Source organism: Trachypithecus francoisi, unplaced genomic scaffold, assembly GCF_009764315.1.
Source record: "Trachypithecus francoisi isolate TF-2019V2 unplaced genomic scaffold, Tfra_2.0 Lachesis_group5, whole genome shotgun sequence".
NCBI classification, from domain to species: Eukaryota; Metazoa; Chordata; class Mammalia; order Primates; family Cercopithecidae; genus Trachypithecus; species Trachypithecus francoisi.
This window is the reverse complement of record NW_022681470.1, coordinates 4,971,392-4,994,964: the sequence shown is the minus strand read 5'-3', so window position 1 is coordinate 4,994,964 and position 23,573 is coordinate 4,971,392. Positions and strand designations below refer to the sequence as shown.

Sequence of the window (23,573 nt, the reverse complement as noted above, 5' to 3'; positions counted from 1 at the left end):
CTATGGTGTCATTAACTGCAAACAACGTATTTTTCTGACAAATGCACTAAACTTGAAACAAATCTTTATTTGAAAAACAATTTGCTTTCAGAAAATGTACTATCCAGTGATCTTAAACAAGATGATAAAGTTTCTGGGTTCAAGACATCAATTTCATTTCACTGAAAATATGCAACTTGAAGTCCATATGGTGACAGCAAAGTTGAAGCACCCTAGATCCTTTCCACACTGATCTTTTATCAAATTTGAAATGCTATGAAATCATTCTACCATTTACTATCTTCCTAAAAGTGTCAAGGAAAGAACAGAGACAATTTTCTGAAGGTTGTTAGAGTAAGTCACATTTGGTATTTCTGGTATGGCTGGAATGACCACACGAGGGTATACATGAAGGTAAGAGACTCCACAGACCTTTCTTAGCAACAGGTCACGTGCTACTATCAGATTCTATATTCTTTCTTCTATTGTTCCTTTCAGGTGCTTAAGAAATAGAGCAGAGAACGTGAAACTTTCTGGGGCAGCTGATGTAGACAGTGATTATGGCATCTTAATTGCCTTAACAACTGTGGTTATTTCCACCACTTTGTGTTGGCTTATAGGGTTCAAAATCAGCGAAAATAGATGTTTGCTGTAAAGAATTGCCAACACTATTGCATGTTTAGATTTCCCAGAGATAGTAATCTGGTGCTGTAATTTTCACTTCTCTGAAACAACATGAGAAAGTAGTCAATCATAGGTGGAGATTCTGGTTTATTTAATTTCTATTAAATACTGGCTTCAGGCTTTGTATATATGTAGGTGTGCACGTAGTGGAAAAGCAGGAGTATAAAAGAGGATTTATTTCTAACAAAACTAATGGATATATGGCATACATTATTTAGTTACACTGTATGCTAAGCTGTGCCATACCAGTGAATTCTTCTTGACATAAAACTAGACATGATAATCATTATATTTCATTTTTACAAAACTACACAGTAATAATTGAAGCTCAAGCTATTAATCTTGTGCCTATATAAAATGTACCAAGGGACCCAAGGTATATAACAAATTAATATACCCCTATTGGATCATCATAATATTAGACCTGCCAAAATGAGTACTTTAGCTATAAAAGATATTAAGTGTTTAATTAATACACCTGCTTTCCTTGCTGGAATTCTGAAGCGTTTGTTAACACATGATATGGATGATTTGCATTACTTTAAAAAGTAATCCCCAGAAATTGGAACTTGTATTTTCTTTTCTGTGATACATTTTTCTCATTCAAAAATAACGTCACAAGCACCCATCCTATTGATTGTAGGTCTATGCACAGGTGATGCTATTCACAAATATCTATAGCTATGATACATTATTTGAAGATCTCAGTTATACCTGGAGAGGCTTCCCCTATAAATTACAATAAAAGAGCTCTCATTAGTGAAACACTGGGAGCCTTTTTAAAAGGCATGATAGGGTAACAAAAATACTTTGCATTAGTAGTGTTTATGGACAAGTTGCATCTATTCTAACTATCGGACCTTCACTAAGAGCCTGGTGAAACAGTCTACTTTCCCCTTCTGCAGCTGATTGTATAGGCGCTGCCCAACACCAGCAGTGTGGCGGCCGTTCATCACCATCTCTCATGAGAAATATTCAAGCACATGAGCACAAGTTGAGTAAGTATGTAAACTGGGGAGAAACGATATAAAGGCAATTTCCAACCTACAAGCTAATTTTGTTATAAAAGCCTATATAGGTAAGGCTGGGCACAGTGGCTCATATCTATAATCCCAACAATTTGGGAGGCCAAGATGGGCAGATCACCTGAGGCCAGGAGTTCAAGACTAGCCTGAGTAACACAGAGAGACTCCATCTCTACAAAAAAATTTTAAAATTACCCAGGTATGGTAGTACATGCCTGTGATCCCAGCTACTTGGGAGGCTGAGGTGGAAGGCTGAGGGTGAAGTGAGCTGTGATTGCGCCACGGCACTCCCCTGGGTGACAGAGGGAGACCCTGGTTCAAAAATTAAAAAAAGAAAAGAAAAATGCAGCCTACATATAAACTGGAAAAAACTTGGGACCTGTTTCAATAGATACACACACATACACACAAAGGCTATATAATGTAGGTAGGTAACTAGGCAGTAACATTAAGGTCTATTAAACCAGAAATATATAAAAATATAATACTAAAGCTTCTAACAAGTAGCTATTATTTTTATAGAGAAATTCATATTATATTTCTGTAAAGATGATGTAACTAAGACCCTCTCTCTCTCTCTGTCCAGGTTCTAGCACTGACAGCCACAGCCACTCTCTTAATACCACATCAGATGAATGCTGGAGAGACCGAGTGATAGGGAGTGTTTGGGCTGGGGGGTGAATTTGTGGTGAGAAGGAAAGACAGGGGCTTTAAAAGCTGAGGAGGAAGAGGTAGAAGTTCAACTTGAGGCACAGGGGCAGGCAGCAATTTCTATGTGCGGCAAGGAAGCTACTGGGGAAAAGAACCTGTATTTATCCGGAGCTACTATGCCCAGACGCTGTCCTAATTGACTGAATGCGGGAAACCAACTGGAGTTTTAGGAAGGACACAGAAGATGCAAGCTATGTTTTCAAGCTCTGGCTCCAAAAAGGGGTGACAGAATAGCAAGGTGGGCAGATGAGGGTCTACACACACACACACACACCCGCTTTCAGAAACCAATTGGATATCCAAGGCTTCCCTTGCAGGTGTGTACTGGGCAGCTAAACATCAGAACAGGAACAGGCAAAGAAATCACAAGGAGGACTTCCGGTTTGTACTCTCAAACAGGACTGTAAATGATCTCAAATACTCTATTCCCTAACAAGAAAGAATAAGTATGTTTTTTGAGCATCTCTTCAATGTGTCTTTAAATAAATGACAAAATAGTCACATTGAAAATAATCTTACAGATCTAGTCCAATCCCCTCATTTTAAGATGAAAACACTGAGGCCCTAAATATTCATACTAATGTCATCCTAAAGCATCACAATATCAACTACCACCCAATTAATTTTAACCCAATCCTAACTGCAGCCTCTGTAACAGGTCCTTTACTCTTAAAATCTGGGTCAGGCAACCTCTGAAATACTTCTACCACCTCTGAAACACAACCCACATCACATGAAAATGTAAATCGCCTGCGTATTTATGTCTCTTCTACTAAACTGTAAGCAACTTGAAGACAGGGACTTTATCTTAGCTATCTTTGCAACACTAGCTGTTGGCATAATACGTACCACAAACTACAGTTTGTGGTCGCTTAATGACAGGGATCTCTTCTGAGAAATGCATGTTAGGTGATTGTGTCATTGTCAAACATCATGGAGTGTACTTATATATACAAGCCTTGATGGTGTAACCTACAACACACCTAGGCCATATGGGATGGCCTTCTGCCCCTAGGCTACAGCCCTGTACATGCTACACTGCTGAATACGGTAGGCAACTGTAACACAATGGTAAGCATTTGTGTATCTAAATGTAGAAAAAGTACGGTAAAAATATGCTATTATAATCTTATGGAACCACTGTGGTATAGGCGGTGTGTTGACTGAAGCATCATCATGTTGTGCATGACTTAATAGATAAGCACTAAATATTTAGTGAGTAAACACAATAAAATCTTCACAGGAGGTTCTCTGGTGTTTCGGCCATTGATGCCTACTCACCAGGCATCAGCCTCTGCTGACTCCTGAACCATGCATGCACAGGGCAGCCTCCAAGCTCCCTAGTGAAGTCTAAAAGGCATTGTCAAAAGGTAATGAAATTACACGTTCTCTAAAAAGAGGTCTGAATTTGTTACTGAGAATTGAGACAAAAGAGAAGGGGAACAGCCATGAATTATGTTTTGGCTGCACTGAACTAACCATAACATTCACTGGTAATTCACACTGTTTAAATAAGCTCTCTCACACAAGCTCTTCATAATGTTGCACAAATGTGAATCTATGAGATATTTCCTTGCATGAATACAAAACATTGCTGTGTCACATGAAGAAAAGGTATACATCTGGCATGCAATAATGCATAATTAAGAACAAATACTCAGTTTCACTTCCAATCATGATCAAGCAGCTCTGATTGGATTAACCCTCCTGCATGTAACTGTAACCTGAGGAAAAAAACATGAAAACAATCTAAGGGTTCTGGGAAGCAACTGAAAACAGACAGGTATTAAAGGGGAGGTGGGCACTAGGAATAAGGAATGGTACCAAATGAATTTCTCATTTTTATGGCTTTTGGCCTGAAGGTGGGCCCCAACTTATGCCATTTAGGGTAAAAATCTTAAATGAGAAACCCACAGTTCTACTGCCATGAACGATCAGAGGACAGAGCTTGAACAAGTACAGCAGCTTTAAAGTGAGGGAGGTGAAATTCCAGAAAAGAGGCAGCCAAAGAGAAAAAGCCCTAAACTCTCAGTATAAAGTCTGCCCAAATCTCTGCTGACTCCTAAACCACACATGCCCAGGGCAGGCTCCAAGCTCCCTAGTGAAGTCTAAATAAACAAACCTGAAATCTTAACCCACTGGAAAAAAGAAAGCGTTTGCACTTTGAGTTCATCCATGATGACTGGCCTAGGAAAATACAAAATTCAGTATTCTTTGCTGCAACCTAACCGAATTCAGAGGCACAACATACCAGTCACAATGCCCAGGACACATTCCAAAATGACTCAGCATTAAAAAAAAAAAAAAAAGGAAACAGAACCCATACACTGGAAAAAGACATCAAAGGAAACTGATGCTCTGATGATCTCATGTTGAAATTAGTAGACAAAGATTTTAAAGCGACTTTATAATTATCTTCAGTGACGTAAAGTAAAATATGTTCATGAGTAAAAAGGTTGAAAATCTCAGCAGAGACACAGAAACTATTAGGAAAAGGACCAAATAGAAAAACCTAAAATAAAAAAAATATATATCTGAAATAAGAAATTCTCCCTATGGGCTTAGAGCACATTGGAGATTATGTAAGAGTCAGTAAACTTGATATACCAGCAGAGATTATTATCCAATTTGAATAGCACAGGAAAATAATGTGAAAAAACAAACAGAACTTTATACGTTTTGGACAACTTCCAAAAGTGAGAAGAGAGAGAGAGAGAGAGAGAGAGAGAGAGAGAGAGAGAGAGAGAGAGAGAGAGAGACAGAGACAGTAGGGGAGGGGGGAGGGGAGGAGAGAAGGAGAAGAAGAGGAGGATGGAGGGGGGAGGATGGAGAGGAAGGAGGAGGAGGAGGGGGAGGAGGAGGAGGGGGAAGAGGAGGAGGAGGAGGAGGAGGAGGGGGGAGAAAGAGGAGGAGGAGGAGGAAAGATAGATAATAAGACAGAAAATATATTTCAAGAAATAATGGCTAAAAGTTTTCCAAAGTTAAAGAAGGATATGCAAGAAATTTAAAAAGCTCAGGCAACTCCAAGCAGAATAAATAGAAAACCTCACCTAAACACATTATAGTCAAAAGGCTTAGAACCAGAGTCTGTCACGGTTCCATGAGAGAAGCAGAACTACTCTGTGTGTGTGTAAAGAGATTACAAGGAATTGAATTTACCTGATTGTGGGAGCTAGTTGTGTTGTCTCTGTAAGGCTGTTGTCTCCAAGTTCACTGCTGGGGTTTGATGTCCATAGGACAGTAAGTTGAGAAGGGAAGATACAAGCAAAGCCAGGAGAGGAAAGATGAAATGGAATCTAGAAGCACAAGCTGGAGCCCAGGAGGACAGACTGAAACCCGTGTTAATTCGTACTGCCTGAGCTTGCTGGTGTGGACATCCTGCAAAAGCTGGGACCTTCATCATGGAACTAAACACACACCCCAGCCCAGAAGGAGGCTCAAAGGCTAACAGGATGCAGGAGGAGGTGGAGCTGATGCAGGCCTGACCACTGTCACGTGACAATAAGATGGTCTAGGAGACAACATGAATGGGCTACAAAATGGCTGTTCCTTCACGTCTATCCTCCAGATCTCCTGTGAGACTCTTAAATAGCAAAGGGAATCCTGGGAAATGTGGCTCAGTCTAGTCAACTGACATATTACAAAGCCATCACACAAACAAAAATATCTTGAAAACAGTCAGTGAAATATACCACATAACTTGCAAGGAAGAAATATTTAAATATGTACTCACTAAACTATCAACCCACAATTTTATATTCAGTAAAAATATCCGTTAAGAATGAAGGCAAAATAAAGACATCATCCCATAAAAGAAAACAAATTTTTTGCCAGCTGCACTACAAAAAATGGTTAAAAAAAAAAAATAGACTGAACGGAAATTATTCCAGAAGAAAACATGTATCTTCAAGAAAAAAAAGAAGAAATGAAAGTGTTCTGAAATTAGACAGCGGTGATGGTTGCACAAGTCTGTCAAGACCCTAAAAACCATGGAAGTGTATACTTTAAAGGGTGAATTATCTCAATAAAAAATTAACAAAAGAACATTGGAAATAGCAAATATCTAAGAAAATAATAAATACTAAGAGTCCTAACTTAGAATCTGGGACAGATATGAAGATTAATCTTCAAATAGAAACACAGATGTTTAATGAATAAACTGAAACACTTAAAATTAATATAGTAAGGTCTGGAATATTCACTTAGGCCCTTTCAGAGGAGACATTATTTCATTGAGGCCTCTCTGTGCCTTGCACATGACAGATAAAAATATTACTTAATCAGTTGCCATCCCATTGAAATGAATATCAACCAAGTGACCAAAATAAACTATAAAGTACCTAAATTACTCTCTAGAGGCAAGATTTTTCTTCTTTTCTGAAGGAAATCTCTGAAGGATAAGTAGGAATGCAGTAAGCACTAAGATCCATTTCAACATAAGCCAACCATTCTAAATCAATCTTCCTGGAATACCTCTTAAATCTTTTCTGTTTTAAGTTGTGCTTTATATAATACTTATATAATTATGTTTTATAATCATTATAATTTTTTCTTTCAAGGAACAAAGCTTTAGCAGTCAGCGTAAAATTGAGCTTTGGGATTTTCAACCTCAGCTGGGCCTCCAGCAATCTATACCTCTTTATTGGTCCCTACTTGGGTTTCTCTCTAGCTCCCTCTGAGCCTCTCAGCCTCTGAGACGTGACAGTCACTGTCTTAAAATTTCTAATATCAATCATAAAACATTCTTCTCACTCTTAATAACAAGGCAAAACTTCTGCCATAAAGATGGTGGGACTTATACCTATAGTCCCAGCTATTCGGGAGGATCCCTTAAAGCCAGGAATTGGAGGCTGCAGTGAGCTGTGATTGTGCCACTGCACTCCGGCCTGGGCATTACAACAAGACCCCATCTCTGAAAACACACACACACACAGAGAGAGAGAGAGAAATTGAGGCCTTCGTTCAGAAACTACCATAACTTTCTGACTAAATGCTTATAAACACTTCTGCTCTGGTGGGCATCTTACTTCTTTCCAATTGATTGACGTCACTACAAGGGTATCCCACCTTTCTATAGGTTAGCTACACTTCAGAGACCTTACATTTTTTTCTGTATTTACTCACTTTACATCTCACTATCTGTATGTTTTTATCTTAAATATTACTTTTTGCTATGTAGCTCCAATTTTACACTCCCTTTTGGATCATTCCCGAGTATGAAATAAGTATCACCCATTCTATGTGTTCCCTTTAGCCACTGCTCCTTCTTTCTTTACTCTTCAATTTTCTCTCTGTTTTAGAATTTAGGTTGAGTGGTACACATGTAGGTTTGTTACACAGGAAAACTGCCTGTCTTGGGTGGGGTTTGGTGTACGTGTTGTTCCATCACCCAGATAATAAGCACAGTACCCGGTAGGTAGTTTTTTGATCTTCACCTTCCTCCTGCCCTCCACCCTCAAGTAGGCACTGGTGTCTGCTCTTCCTCTCTTTGTGTTGATATGTACTCAATGTTTAGCTCCCACTTATAAGTGAGAACATGCGGGATTTTGTTTTCTGTTCCTGTGTTAGTTTGCTTAGGCTTATGGCCTCCAACTCCATCCGTTTTGCTGCAAAGGACATGATTGTGTTCTTTTTGATGACTGCATGGTATTCCATGGCATATCTGTACTACATTCTTCATTCAATCTGTAACTGATGGGCATTTAGGTTGATTCCACGTCTTAGATATTATGAACAATGTTGTAATGAACATATGTGTGCATGTGTCTTTATGGCAAAATTTACATTCCCAATAATAGGACTGCTGAGTCAAATGGTAATTCTGCTTTGAGATATTGCCAAACTGCTTTCCACAGTGGCTGAGCTAATCTGTATTTGCACCAGCAGTGTGTAAGTGTTCCCATTTCTCACAACCTTGCATCTGTTATGTTTTGACTTTGTAATGAGGGCCATTCTGACTGGTGTGAGATGGTATCTCACAGTGGTTTTAATTTACATTTCTCTAATGATTAGTGATGTTAGGCATTTTTCCATATGCCTGTTGGCCACATGTATGTCTTCTCTGGGGAAGTGTCTGTTCATGTCCCTTTCCCACTTTGGAATGGAGGGGTTTTTTTTGTATATTTGTTTAAATCCATTATAGATTCTATAAATTCCTTACAGATTTCTATAAATTCCTTATAGATTCTGAATATTAGACCTTTGTTAGATGCATAGTTTGCAACTATTTTCTCCCCTCCTGCAGAGGTCTGTTTACTCTGTTGATAGTCTCTTTTGCTGTGCAGCTCTTTAATTAGGTCAAGTTTTGTTTTTGTTGCAATTGCTTTTGGAGTCTTTGTCATGAAGTCTTTGCCAAGGCCTATGTCCAGAATGGTATTTCCTAGGTTATCTTATATGGTATTTTTTATGATTTTAGGTTTTACATTTAAGTCTTTAATGTATCTTGAGTTGATTTTTTGTATATGGTGTAAGGAAGGGGCCCAGTTTCCACCTTCTGCACATGGTTAGACAGTTATTGCAATATCATTTACTGAAGAGGGAGTCCTTTCCCTATTGCTTCTTATTGTTGACTTTGTCAAACATCAGATGGCTGTAACTGTGTGACATTTCTGGGCTATGTATTCTGTCCCACTGGTCTATGTGTCTGTTTTTGTACCATTACCATGCTTTTTGGTTACTATAGCCTGTAGTATAGTTCACAGTTGGGTAATGTAATGTCTCTGGCTTTCCTCTTTTTGCTTAGTATTGCCTTGGCTATTCGGAATTCTTTTTTGGGTCCACATGGATTTAAAAATAGTTTATTAATTTATTTTTTTTTTTTTCTAATTTTGTGAAGACTGTCATTGGTAGTTTGAATAGGAATAGCACTGAATGTGTACATTGCTGTGGGCAGTATGGCCATTTCAACAATATTGATTCTTCCTATCCATGAGCATGGAATGTTTTTCCATTTGTTTGTGTCATCTCTGATTTCTTTGAGCAGTGTTATGTAGTTCTCACTGTAAAGATCTTTCACTTGCCTGGTTAGTTGTATTCCTAGGTATTTTATTCTTTTTGTGGCTTCTGCGAATAGGACTGCATTATCGATTTTGCTGTCAGCTTAGATGTTGTTGGTGCCTAGGAATCCTGATTTTTGTACATTGATTTTGTATCCTGATATAATGCTTATGTTAATTTGTCAATTTTTGTTAGGTTGTTTATTGGATTATAGAGCTTTTGGGCAGAGAGGATCGGGTTGTTTAGGTATAGAATCATACTGTCTGCAAACATGGATGGTTTAACTTCAGCAAATTTTAAAAACCTGAAATCATACCAACCATACTCTCAGACCACAGCGCAATAAAAACAGAAATCAACACTAAGAAACTCTCTCAAAACCATAAAATTACATGGACATTAAACACCATGTTTCTGAATTACTTTTAGGTAAATAATGAAATTAAGGCAGAAACCAAGAAATTCTTTGAAACGAATGAGAACAAAGATACAACATACCAGAATCTCTGGGACACAGCTAAGGCAGTGTTAACAAGAAGTGTATAGCACTAAATGACCACATAAAAAGTTAGAAAGATCTCAAATTAACAATGTAACATCACAACTAGAAGAACTAGAGAAACAAGAGCAAAGCAATCCCAAAGCTAGCAGAAGACAAGAAATGGCCAAAATCAGAGCGGAACTGAAGGAAATTGAAATGCAGAAAAAGTACAAAAGATGAACAAATCCAGGAGTTTTTTTGAAAGAATTAACAAAATAGATTGCTAGCTAGAATAACTGAAAAAGAGAGATGATCTGAAGAAACACAATCAGAGATGACAAAGGGGACATTACTACTCTTCAATTTTCTTGAGTAGCCTAAGCTTGGTGTTCTTTTCACTTTGACTTGAATTAAAAATTAAAAAAGAACTATTTTAAGCATTAGGAATAGAAAATAAGATAATCAAGTCTAATGGATGTTAACATTGGACCATATGTATTTTCAAACATTTTTTTTCAGATGTAAAATAGTTACTGCTAAATACCGATTTCTTCCTACTCATTGATGTTCGTTCTATCTATCTATCTATCTATCTATCTATCTATCCATCCATCTATTTTTTGAGACGAGGCCTCATTCTGTCACCCAAGCTGGAGAGGCAGTAGCGTGATCACAGATCATTGCAGCCTTGATCTCCTAGGCTCAACTGATCCTCCCACCTCAGCCTCCTGAGTGGCTGAGACTACAGTCTTGCACCACCATGCCCGGCTAATTTTTTGTGATTTTTAGTAAAGGTGGGGTTTTGCCATTGGTCTTGAACTCCTGGGCTCGAGGAAACCTCCTACCTTGGCCTCCCAAAATGCTGGGATCACAGGAATGAGTCACTGCACCTGGAAATGTTCAACCATTTTAACCAATCACCTATGATTCAAGCAAATATTGTCCTGAAGTTACTTCATATCATTTGCATGCAAGTTTTTATACTTTTCTCCCATATATATATTTGGTCATAAATACAATGCTTTTTATGGTGCATTTTCAGTTTTTGTAGTATGGTATTCTGTAAATATCCTCAGTAATCTGTTTTTCTGTGTTTGTTTTTTGAGATTTATCAATATTGATACTTATAAATTTGAGTTACTCTTTTTTTATTCTTGAATAATATTCTACCATAAGAAAAAACTGCACTGAATCTGTATTATCATTTTGAGTACTCTCATCTTAATATTAAATATCCAATATATAAACATGAGATGGCTTTCCAGTCATTTATGTCTTCTTTTATTTCTTTCAGTAATGTTTCGTAGTTGGCAGTGTACAAGTCTTGTGCCTCCTGGGTTAAATTTATTCCCAAGACATTTTTTGATGCTATTTTGAATGAAATTGATCTTCCTAAGTTCCTTTTTACATTGTTGATAGCTAGTATATAGAAATACAATGTATTTTCTAGCTTGCTTTTACATCCTGCAACTTTACTGAATGTATTAGTTCTAAGAGAGCACAAGTGTGGCGTGTGTGTGTGTGTGTATGTTTTAGGGTTTTCTACATACAAGATCATGTCACCTATAAGTAGGGGTAGTTTTATTTCTTCCTTTCAAATTTTATTGCTTTTTATTTCTCTTATTTAACTCCTCTGGCTACAGCTTCCAGTGTCACATTAAACAGAAGTGTTAAAAGTAGGTATCTTTCTTTTCTTCCTTATCTCAGGGGAAAAACTTTCCATCTTTCACCAATGAATATAATGTGAGCTGAGGGTTTTCCAAACTATTGAAATGATCCCTTAAAGGACAGTCTTTCCAAGAGTTTTTAATATATGACCTTTATCATGTTGTGGCAGTTTCCTTCTATTCCTAGTTGTGTGTGTGTGTGTGTGTGTGTGTGTGTGTGTGTTTATCATAAACCAGTGTTGAATTTTGTTAAATGCTGCCCATCAGTTGAAATGATCATGCAGGTTTTCTCCTTCATTCTATTAATGTGGGACATTACACTGATTAATTTTTATACGTTGAAACATCCTTGCATTCCTGGAATAAATCTACTTGGTTAAGGTGTACAATCCTTTAATTATACTGCTGAATAGTTTGCTAGTATTTTGTTAAGAAAATTTGCATCTGTATTCATTAGGGACATTGGTCTGTAGTTTTTTTTTCTTAAAATGCCTCCGGTTTTGACATCAGGATAATGCTCCCTTCACAGAGCAAGTGAGAGAGTGTTCACTCCTCTTCAAATTTTTGGAAGAGTTTGAGAAGAACTGGCATTAATTTTTCTTTAAGTGTTGAACAGACTTCCCCAGTAAAGCCATCTGGCCCTGGGCTTTTCTTTGCTGGGAGGTTTGTGATTAGTGATTTGATTTCTTTAAGAGTTATGGGGTCTATTTGGATTTTCAATTTATTCTTAAGTCTTTTTGGTGATTTGCGTATTTCCAGAAATGTGTCCATTTCATCTAGGTTACTCAGCTTGGTGGCATATGGTTCTTCAGAGTATTCTCTTATAACCCTTTCTATTTCTCTAAAGTCAGTAGTAATATCCTTTTTTTCATTTCTGATTCAGTATTTTATTTTTCTCTTTTTCCTCCTTAGTCAATCCATTTAAAGTTTTGTCAGTTTTGTTGATTTTTTCAAATAACCAACTTTTGGTTTCAGTCACTATTCTCCATTGCTTTTCAATTATAGATTTCATTTATTTCCGTTGTAATCTTTGCACCAATAAATTGGTTAATCAAAATAATGAAGAGGTAAAACTACCAAAAAGATATAATAATACTACAATTTTGATATATCTAAACATGGAACTAAAAAAATGTCGAAACTGATAGAACTATAAACAGAAATAGTCAACGCCATAATTATAGTTGAAGGTTTCGCTTCTCTCTCGGTAACTCATAAGAGCAAGCCACTAAGCTATCAGTAAGGATGCAGAAGACTTAATACTATTAACCAGCCAATTCTATCAGTGACATTTATAGAATATTCTACACAAAAACGAAGTACCCATTCTCTTCAAGTGCATATGATTCAACAATATAAACTCTCTCTCTATATATATTTGAAATGGAGTCTCGCTCTGTCACCCAGGCTGGAGTGCAGTGGTGCCATCTCGGCTCACTGCAAGCTCCGCCTTCCAGGTTCATGCCATTCTCTTGCCTCAGCCTCCCAGAGTAGCTGGGACTACAGGCGCCCGCCACCACGCCTGGCTAATTTTTTGTATTTTTAGTAGAGATGGGTTTCAATGTGTTAGCCAGGATGGTCTCGATCTCCTGACCTCATGATCTGCCCACCTCTTAAATAAATCAATAAATTTTAAGCATTTTGAAATAAAGTTGAATCAAAATACAACATATCAAAATTTACAGGATGCAGATAAAGCAGTGTTGGGAGGTACATACATAGCACCATATGACTCTATCATAAAAGAAAAAATTCAAATCATGAATACAACTTAATCAACAAAAATAAATAAAAAGCAGAAAATATAGAAAAAACAGAAAAATAAAACAGAAACAAAAATAAATGAACATAAAGTCTAGTTCTTTGAAAATAATAAAATCACTTAATTCCAATAAATCCAACAATGATATAAAAATTTCAAATTCCTTGAACTACACACAGACTACCAAATCTCATTTAAAAAAAAAAAAAAAAGGATAACTATAATTACCCTATATCCATTAAAGAAACTGACTTTCTTTAGTTCTGGCCCAGAAGGCCTCACAGGAGAATTCTGTCAAACATTTAAAGAAGAAATACATCAATTCTATGCAATCTCTTCCATAAAACAGAAGAGAAGGGAACACTACTCATTTTATGTGTCCAGCATTATTGTGATTCTAAAATCAGATGTATAAGAAAAGTATAACCCAGCATCTCTAATGAATATAGATGCAAAATCCTCAAAATATTAACAAATCAAATTTAGCAACACATAAAAAAGGTAATATTCTGTGACTGTTTTCTTCTAGATATGCAAGATTAATGTAATACTAAAAAATCAATGTGATACGCTGTATTAACCAATTAAAATAGAAATAAACATAAATATAAATCCAGAATCCATTCATAATAAAAGTGCTCAAAAAACAGGGAATATTGGAAAATTCTGTCAACCCAAGAGATGGCATGTATTAAAAACCTACAGCTAATGTAATACTCAATGGGGGATGCAATGTTTCATCTCACCATTTTGAAACAGCATGGTTCCGGTAATCCTGATCAGTGTAATAAGGTTAAAAAAAAATACAATAAAACTCAGAGTGGAAATAGATGAAATAATCATCTCTGCAGACTATATCCTTAAATTAAAAAAAAAAAAGGGTACTAAAATTAGTAAGTTAGTTGAGCTGGCTAAACTATCCAAAGACATATAAAACCTCCACTGGAGGGTTATTTACCTCAGTGTCTTTCACCCAGTACTTATGTACATGTTCAACCAAAAATTACATAGCATACTAAAAGACAAAAAAAGAAGAAAGTTTAAAGCACAAGCATCAGAACCAGATACAGATACGGAATTATTAGACTATGAATTTACAGCATCTATGATCAATATACTAAGGGTTTTAATGGAAAAAAGTGGACTACATGTAAAAACAAATGGGTAATGTAGGCAGAGTTATGGAAACTCTAAGAAGGAATAAAAAGGGAATGCTAGAAATAAAAAAACACAACAGAAATTAAGAATGCCTTTGAAGGACTTATTTAAATAGACTGAACATGGCCAAAGAAACAATCAGTGAGCCTGAAAAATTATCAATATAAATTTCCAAAAATGAAACACAAACAGAAGAAAAGAATGAAAAGGCAGAACATTCAGAAACTTCAGGATAGTTATAAAAGGTAAAATACATTTGCAATGAAAATATCAAAATAAGAAGAGAGAAAGGAACTGAGAAAATATTTCAAGCAGTAATGACTCAGGATGATTTTTCAAAATTAATGACAGTCTCCAAATCATAGATCCAGGAAGCTCAGAGAAAAGCAAACACAGGCTAGGGGCAGTGGCTCACGCCTGTAATCCTAGCACTTTGGGAGGCCAAGGTGGGAGGATCATGAGGTCAGGAGTTCAAGACCAGCCTGGCCAACATGGTGAAATCCCGCCTCTACTAAAAAAATACAAAAATTAGCCGGGCTTGGTGGCAGGTGCCTGTAATCCCAGCTACTCAGAAGGCTGAGGCAGTGAGTCGCTTGAACCCGGGAGGCGGAGGTTGTAGTGAGCCGAGATCACGCCACTGCACTCCAGCCTGGTTGACAGAGTGAGACTCTGTCTAAAAAGAAAGAAAGAAAAAAAAAGCAAACATAAATACCTAAAGTCTACACCCAGATATATCATTATTTGAACTGCAGAAAAATCCGAGACAAGATAAAATCTTGAAAGAAGCCAGAAAACAACAACAAACAACCTTAAAAAGGAACAAAGAATTAAATTGGATTTCTCTTTAGAAATCATGCAAACAAGACTAAAGTGGAGTGAAATACTTAAAAGCATTTAAAGAAAAACCCACCAACCTTAGAATTCTATATCCAGCAAAATCATCCTTCAAAAGTCAAGGAAAAACACATAATTTCTCAGACAAAAACTGAGGCAATCTGTTGCCAGTAGACTGCCCTGAGGGAAATGTCAAAAGAAGTTTATCAAAAAGAAGGAATATAGGCCAGGTGTGGTGGCTCACATCTATAATATCAGCACTTTGGAAGGCCAAGGTGGGAGGATCCCATAAGCCCAGGAATTCAAGACCAGCTTGGGCAACATAGTGAGTGAGACCTTGTCTCTACAAAAAAATAAACAAAATAAGCCATGCGTGGTGGCCTATGCTTTCAGTCTCAGCTCTGTGGGAGGCTGAGGTGAGAGGGTCGCTTGAGTCCAGGAGTCTGAGGTTGAAGTGAGCTGAATACTCCAGCCTGGGCAACAGAGCAAGACTCTGTCTCCAAAAAAAAAAGGAAAATAATATAGGTTACAAATTTGTATCTACGTGAAGAAAGGAAGAATATTAGAAAAGGAATAAATAAAAGTAACATAAAATTCCGTTCTTACTATTCTTAATCTAAGATAACAGTTTGCTCAAAATAATGATAGCAACAATGTATTTTTTGATTACAGCTCATGGGTAAGTGAAATTTATGACAGTAGTGTTATAAGGGATAGGCAGGAGGATCAGGGAATACTGTTGTATGGCACTTGTACTATCTCTGAAATGTTATGGTGCTATTTAAAAGAGGACTTCAATTAGTTATAAATGTATACTTCAAACTCAAGGGCTGGCAGTTAAAAACAGTTAAAAAAGTATAATTTACTCAATTAATATGCTATGAGAGGGAAAAATGTTGTCTTATACAATGCTCAATTAAACCAGAGAAGGCAGAATAAAAATGGAATACACACACACAAAGAAACAGCAAGGGCAATGAATAAAAAACCGTTAAGAAATATGGCAGATATTAATCCAACTGTATCAATCATCATTTTTAATGTCAGTAGTCTAAAGACATCACCTAAAAGACAGAGACTGTCAGAGTAGATTAAAAAAAACAAGATCTAACTATATGGTCTACAAGAAACCCACTTTCAAAATAAAGACACTGGTAGATCAAAAGTAAAGGGATGGAAAAAGATAGGCACACAGTAATTTAAAGAAAGTGGGAGGAGCTATATTAATTTAAGACAAAGTAGGGCAAGGAAAACTATCAGAGATAAAGAGGGGCATTACATAATGGTATCTGGGCCAATTCTCCAAGAGAACATAACAGTTCTTAATGTGTATGTGTCTAGCAACAGAATTAAAATATGTGAGGCAAAAACTGATAGAACTGGAAGGAGAAGCAGATGACACTACTATTAAAGTTGGACACATCAACATGTCTCCCCAGTCAGTTAAGGACATAACTGAACTAAACAGCACCATCAATCAGCTGGATTTAATATCAACATTTGTGGAGTATTTTATCCAAGAAAAGCAGAATACACAACTCTTCTCACACAGAACATTCATCATGATAGACCATGTTCTGGGCCATAAAATGCACCTTTAACAAATTTTTAAAAATCATATAAAAGTATGGTCTCAGACCACAGTGAAATTAAACTGGAAATCAGTAACAGAAAGATAGCTGGAAAGCTCCAAAATACCTGTAGACTAAAGAACACATTTCTAAACAACATACATATTAAATAATTCAATAAAACTTAATACTATTTCTAACTAAATGAAAATAAAACATCAAAATTTGAGAGATACAGTTATTTTTAATGCTTAGAGGAAAATTTATAGCATTGAATGCACAAATTAGAAAAGATCTAAAACAAACAATCTAAGCTTTCAGGTTAGAAAACTAGAAAAAGAGCAAATTAAATCCAAAGTAAGGAGAAGAAAAGATATAATTAAAATTAGAGCAGAAATCAATGAAACTGAGAACAGAAAATCAGTGGAGAAAAACTCACAAAAGCAAAAGCCAGATCTCTATAAATATCAATGAACTGATAAACCTCTAGACATGTTAAATAAGTGTATTTCTATCAGCTCCCTTGCATTAAAAATTTTAATATGTTTTAAAAATTTCAATAGCTTTAGGGGTACAGTGGTTTTTAGTTACATGGATGAATTGTATAGTGGTCAACTCTGGGCTTTAGTGTACCTACCACCCAAATAGTGTACGTTGTACCCAACAGGTGACTTTTCATCCCTCACCTCCCTCTTTCATCCTCCCCTCATTCTGAGTCTCCAGTGTCCACTCTACTACTCTGTAGACCTCTGCATACACATAGCTTAGCTCCAACTTCTAAGTGAGAACATGCAGTATTTGATTTTCTGATCCTGAGTTACCTCATTTAGGATAATGGCCTTCAGTTCCATCTAAATGCTGCAAAATACACTATTTTGTTCTTTTTTATGGCTAGTGATATTCCAAGGTGTGTTTGTGTGTGTGCATTCCATTTCCTTTATCCACTCACTGGTTGATGAGGACTTAGGCTGATTCCCTATCTTTGCAATTGTGAATTGTGCTGCAATAAACATATGAGTAAATATATCCTTTTGTATAGAACGACTTCCTTTCCTTTGCGTAGATACCTACTAGTGGAATTCCTGGATCGAACGGTACATCTACTAGTAGTTCTTTGAGAAATCTCCATACTGTTTTCCATAGAGGTTGTATTAATTTACATTCCCACCAACAGCATGTAATCATTCTATTTTTACTGCATCTACATTAACATCTATTGTTTTTTGACTTTTTAAAAATGACCATTCTGAACGGGATAAAATAGTATCTCCCTGTGGTTTTATTTTGTAGTTTCCTGAGGATTTGTAGGGATGCTGAACATTTTTTCCTATGTTTACAGACCACTTGCATGTATCTTCTTTCGAGAAATGTGTATTCATGTTGTTTGCCCACTTTTTAATGGAATTATTTGACATTTTTCTTGCTGATTTGAGTTCCTTATAGATTCTGGGTATTAGTACTTTTACAGAAGTAAAGTTTGCAAATATTTCCTCCCAATTTGTAAGCTGTCTATTTACTTTGTTGATGATTTCTTTTGTTGTGGAGAAGCTTGTGAGTTTAATTAAGCCCCATTTATTTATTTTTGTTTTTACTGTATTTGCTTTTGGGGACTTCAGTCACAAATTCTTTGCCTCGGTAAATCTCCGGAAGAATTTTTCACAGGTTTTCTTCTAGAATTTTTTATGGTTTCAGGTCTTATGTCTCCAATTCGTCTTGAGTTAATTCTTGCATTTTTAATAGTGTTTGTTTTGTGCATATAGATGCTGTTACTTGGTGCAAATAAATACGTTTCCTCATTTATGCTACATATGATCTACTTATTACATTTAATATCTGAAATCTACTTAGCCCCAAATTATTATTGTTGCCTCCATTTACTTTTTGTGTCATTTGATTAAGCTTCTCCTCATTATTTTTTCCAGTTTGCTGTGTAATTTTATTCTAGGTGAGATTTTGTAAGGAAAATCTAGTTCTATTTCCTAACCCAATTTGAAGGCTTTTAAAGCTTTACCTGTATACATTTCATGCCAGAAATAACACTGGTTTTGACAGCTGTTTGTGGTTTTATATCCTAAGTACAATGCCTCATGACCAAAAGAAGACATTGATTAGAAGGTTTAGCCATCAGAATGTCTAGCAGATATTTGGAACACATCTTTCTTTGACCCAAAGTTTAAAAGTGGGCCATTATTTGATTGTGATAAGGAAAATATCAAATAGAAACCTATTTTCAGCCTTTTATTTCTCTTCCATTGGTGCATCTGTTCTACTCCTCTGGCCCTGCTTCACTTGTGAAAGTAGTAGCTTACAATCATTAACCTCTGCATAACTGCCATCAATCACCAAGCTCTTCAGGCTGAATATCTCAACCAGAAAGTAGAAAGTCATGACTCAGAAAAGTTCCACTTCAACTTTGGCATGATGCTTCACAAATGATCTTGATACACTTTGCAAAAATGTGTCCTCAAACCAACTTCCATTATTGACCATGACTATTTTCCAGCACTAAATCCCAACCTTCCACATTCTCATTGCTTCCCTCCTTCCTGACTTCCCTTTCAAATCTTCTCTTCCCTCTCTCCTATCCATTTCCTTAGCCCTCTCCTCCTTAATCATTTCCACAGCTCTAATTAAACTCTGAATTTCCAGACATACATACTTCCATTCTCACTCCCAAAAGTTAGTGCTATATTTCTAGCCATTAGACAACTCTATCTGAAATTAATTACTAAAACCAACTATAATCCTGTTCCTTAAACTTTCTCCCAGTATTTCCCCCAGTATTGCTAGACTTAAAATAGGAGTCCTCAATTTCTTTATAATTTCTGTGGAATTCACACTTCCTTTCCCTTCGTTGCCTATGTTCTCCTTCAGTAAGGGCTCTGTCACTTAACACTGTATTACTGCAGTAGTCTCTTAATGAGATTCCCTTTTCCAGACTCTTCTCCCTACGAGTCTATTCCAACAAAACTTGAAAAAAATCCAATTACCGCATGTCATTTCCTTACTTCAGCATCTACAGTTCTGGTAAGTAGATCAAGCAAACATATGAGGTCAGCTTTCAAGAAGCCACACTGTATTCACGGGCCACCTGTCCGCTGTTTACATCCAGATTCTATCCACCACAGATTCCAGTTCCTCCAGTCAGCATATCTTCATGCACTTCTCTTGTTACTACTTTATTTTTTTCTCACAGTGTTTTCCCATTCTGAAATGTCACATTTCCTTCATTTCCCAATCCTGTATTCCTTCAAACACATTTTCCCATGAAGGTTTCCAAACCCAGGGAGGTGGAAGTGGAGTTAAAGGAGCCTTATAGTAAAGAAAATCAAGAAAACAATGATGGCAGATAGAAGCATAGTCTATATAAAGGAATGGAGAGTGCTAATAATGGTTAATGTGTAGCATTTTCGACCACTTTAAAATATAATTATCTAAAGCAAAATCTAATTACCATTACCATGTATTGTGGTGTTTATTAACATATGTGAAAGTAAACTGTAAGAAAATAATAGCCTAAAGAATAGAAGGAGGACACAGAAATACGCTATTGTATGTAAATTGGTTATGACTGAAGGCAGACTAAGTTAAACATGCCTACTGCAAACTCTAGAAACAACCTCCAAATAATAAAACAGACATACAATGTGACAATAGCAGTGATAAAATGGAACCATAAAATATTCAACAAATCCAAAAGAAGGCAAAGAGAAAAAAAAGGAACAAAGAAAAAAATAAACAGCAAGATGATATATTTAAACCCAACTATGTCATTAAGTGCATTAAATGAAAATGGGCTACACATTACATTAAGTCATAGTTTCTAACAAATAAGAAAATAACAAGAATCGACTACATGCTGTCTAAAAGAATATCCACTTAAATATAATTGGCATAGGTTAAAGGTATAATGACGGGAAAAGATATATTACACAAAAGCAAAAGAAAGGTGGAGTACTTATATTAATATCAGATGAAGTAGGTTTCAAAACAAAGATTGCTGCCGTCTATACAGAAGAACATTTCCTAAGGATAAGGAGGTAAAGATGAGTGCAGTGATGTATGCCTGCAATCCCAGCTACTCGAAAGGCTGAGGCAAGAGGACTGCTTAAGCCCAGGAGTTCAAATTCAACCTGGACAAAATAGCAAGACCCCCATCTCTTAAAAAAGAAAAAAAGAAAAAGAAAAAAAAGATGAGGTAAATTCACCAAGAAAACAATCCTTAATCTAAATATGTATGCAACTAACAATGGGGCTTCAAAATACATGAGGCAAAACCTAAAAGATAAAGTTCACGATTACAGTTGACGATATCAACAATCCTTTTTCAGAAACCAATAGAACAAGTAGGCAGAAAATCAGTAAGAATATAGAAGACATGAACAATACTACTAGCTGTCTTGACCTAATGAACACTAGTAGAACAATTTATGCAATACAAGCAGAATACAGCTGACCCTTGAACAACATGAGTTTGAACTGCATAGGCCCACTTACACCCGAATTTTCTTCTGCATCTACCACCTCTTGAGACAGCCAAGTCCAATCCCTCGTCTTCCTACTCCTCCTCAGCCTACTTACCATGAAGACAATGAGGAGGAAGACCTTTATGATAATCCACTTCCACTTCATGAATAGTAAATATATTTTGTCTTCCTTATTTTATTAATAATATTCCTTTCCTGTAGCTTACTATATTATAAAAATACAGTATATAATACACATAACATACAAATATGTGTTAATCAACTGTTCATTAAGGCTTCTGGTCAACAGCAGGCTACTAGTAGTTAAGTTTCTGGGGAGTCAAAAGTTACTGGGTTTTGAGCATGGTGCCCCTAACTCCCGCATTGTTCAAGGGTCAATGTACAGATTCTTTCAAGTGTATATAGAATATACAGCAAAATAAGTCATTTTCTGGGCCATAAAACAAATCTTCTAGAGTGTAAAACAATTAAAATCATATAAACAATGTTCTCCAACCATAAGAGAATTAAGCTAGGAACCAGTAACAGAAAGATAACTGAAAAAATCCATATATTTGGAAATTATGGAATTACGGAAAATTGGAAATATTTGAAAATTGGAAATTAATCAACACACTTACAAATAACCCTTAAGAAGGAATCACAAGGGGAATTAAACCTCTTTTGAAATAAAAACACAGCACATCAAAATGTGCAAAGCATGACTGACAGTCCTTAGAGAGAAACTTAACTAGATGACAAACTCCCTGAAAGACACAAAGAGCAAAATCCATCTGATTAACAACAGATAACCACAGCAGCCCTGCAACTATTAAACAAACACATTTAATTCACAGTGAAGAACTTACCAACAAAGACAGAACTCCAGGTCCAGGGAGAGCTTCACTGGTAAATCCCACCAAATATTTTGTTAATAAATAACACAAATCCCACAAAAACAATTCTATAAAATCAAAGAGAAAGGAGAAGTACTTCTCCTTTTGTTTTTAAAAAGCAAACATGGTCCTGAAGTGAAAATTATACAAAGACATTTTAGGAAAAGCAGATGACATAGTAATATCACTCAGGACTTCAGGATGCAAATATCCTTAGAAATACAATGTACCAATGCTAGCAATATATAATAACACATCATGAACAAGTGGGTTTTTCAACAGGAATGCAAGGTTCACTCAACTTTGGAAAATCAGTGTTAATTCACCATTTTAATAGAACACAAAAGAGAAAAGTCATATGATCATTGCAGTAAGTGCAGAAAAAGCTTTAATAAAACTCAATACCCATTCATGATTTTAAAAACTCTCAGTAACCTAGGTCTAGAACTTCCTCAATCTGATAAAGGAGGTGTAAAACACCTATATTAACATCATGTTTTTATAATATATTATATTCAAATAATTCTGGGCTTAGAGAAGACTTACAAAAATATAGTACACATAGTTACCATATACCCTTTACCCACCTTCCTCTAATGTTAGTATCTTATAAAGCCATAGTATGAATATCAAAACAAAGAAATTAACATCAGTACAATACTATTAACTAAACTACCAACTTTATTTCGATTTCACCAGTTTTTCTACCAATGCCCCTGCCTAGTCCAGGACCCAACCCAGGATCCCACATTGCAGTTAAGTCATCATGCCACCTCAGTCTCTCCAATCTATGAGAGCTCCATCATCATTCTTTGTCTATCACGAGGTTGACACTTTTGAAGTTATCAGGCCAGGTATTTTGAGGAATGTGCTGCCATGTGAGTTCTTCAGGTTTCCTCATGATTATATTGAGGTTATGCATCTTGGAGAAGAGCACTTCAAAAGTGATGTGCCGTTCTCAGAGCATCTTATCAAGGGTTCCATGAAGTCAGTATCTTACTTACTGGTGATGTTAACTGTGATCACTTGGTTAAAACTGTGTTTTCCAGATCTCTCCACTGTAAAGTTAGTCATTTTACCTTTGTAAATGATAAATATTCACAGGGAGATATCTTGAGAGTATGGAAATATCCTCTTTCCTAAACTTTTGCTTACTAATTTTAGCATTCATAGGTGAATCCTGAATGAGCAATTTTCACTCTGGAGTTCTAATGGTGATTTTCTACTTTCCTCATCTCTTTTACATTAATTGGAATTCATCTGTAAGGAAGACATGTCCCTCTCAACACTTTATTTATTTAGACAATCAATCACTTATTTATGCAATATAGACTCATGATTAC

General features: G+C 36.2%; 1 protein-coding gene across 5 annotated transcripts in view; it reads right to left on the bottom strand.

The window, feature by feature from the left end:
• Nucleotides 1–23,573, bottom strand: part of AKT3 (AKT serine/threonine kinase 3) — a 372,395-nt gene that overhangs the window by 30,755 nt on the left and 318,067 nt on the right. The gene's annotated exons all lie outside the window — the stretch shown is intronic.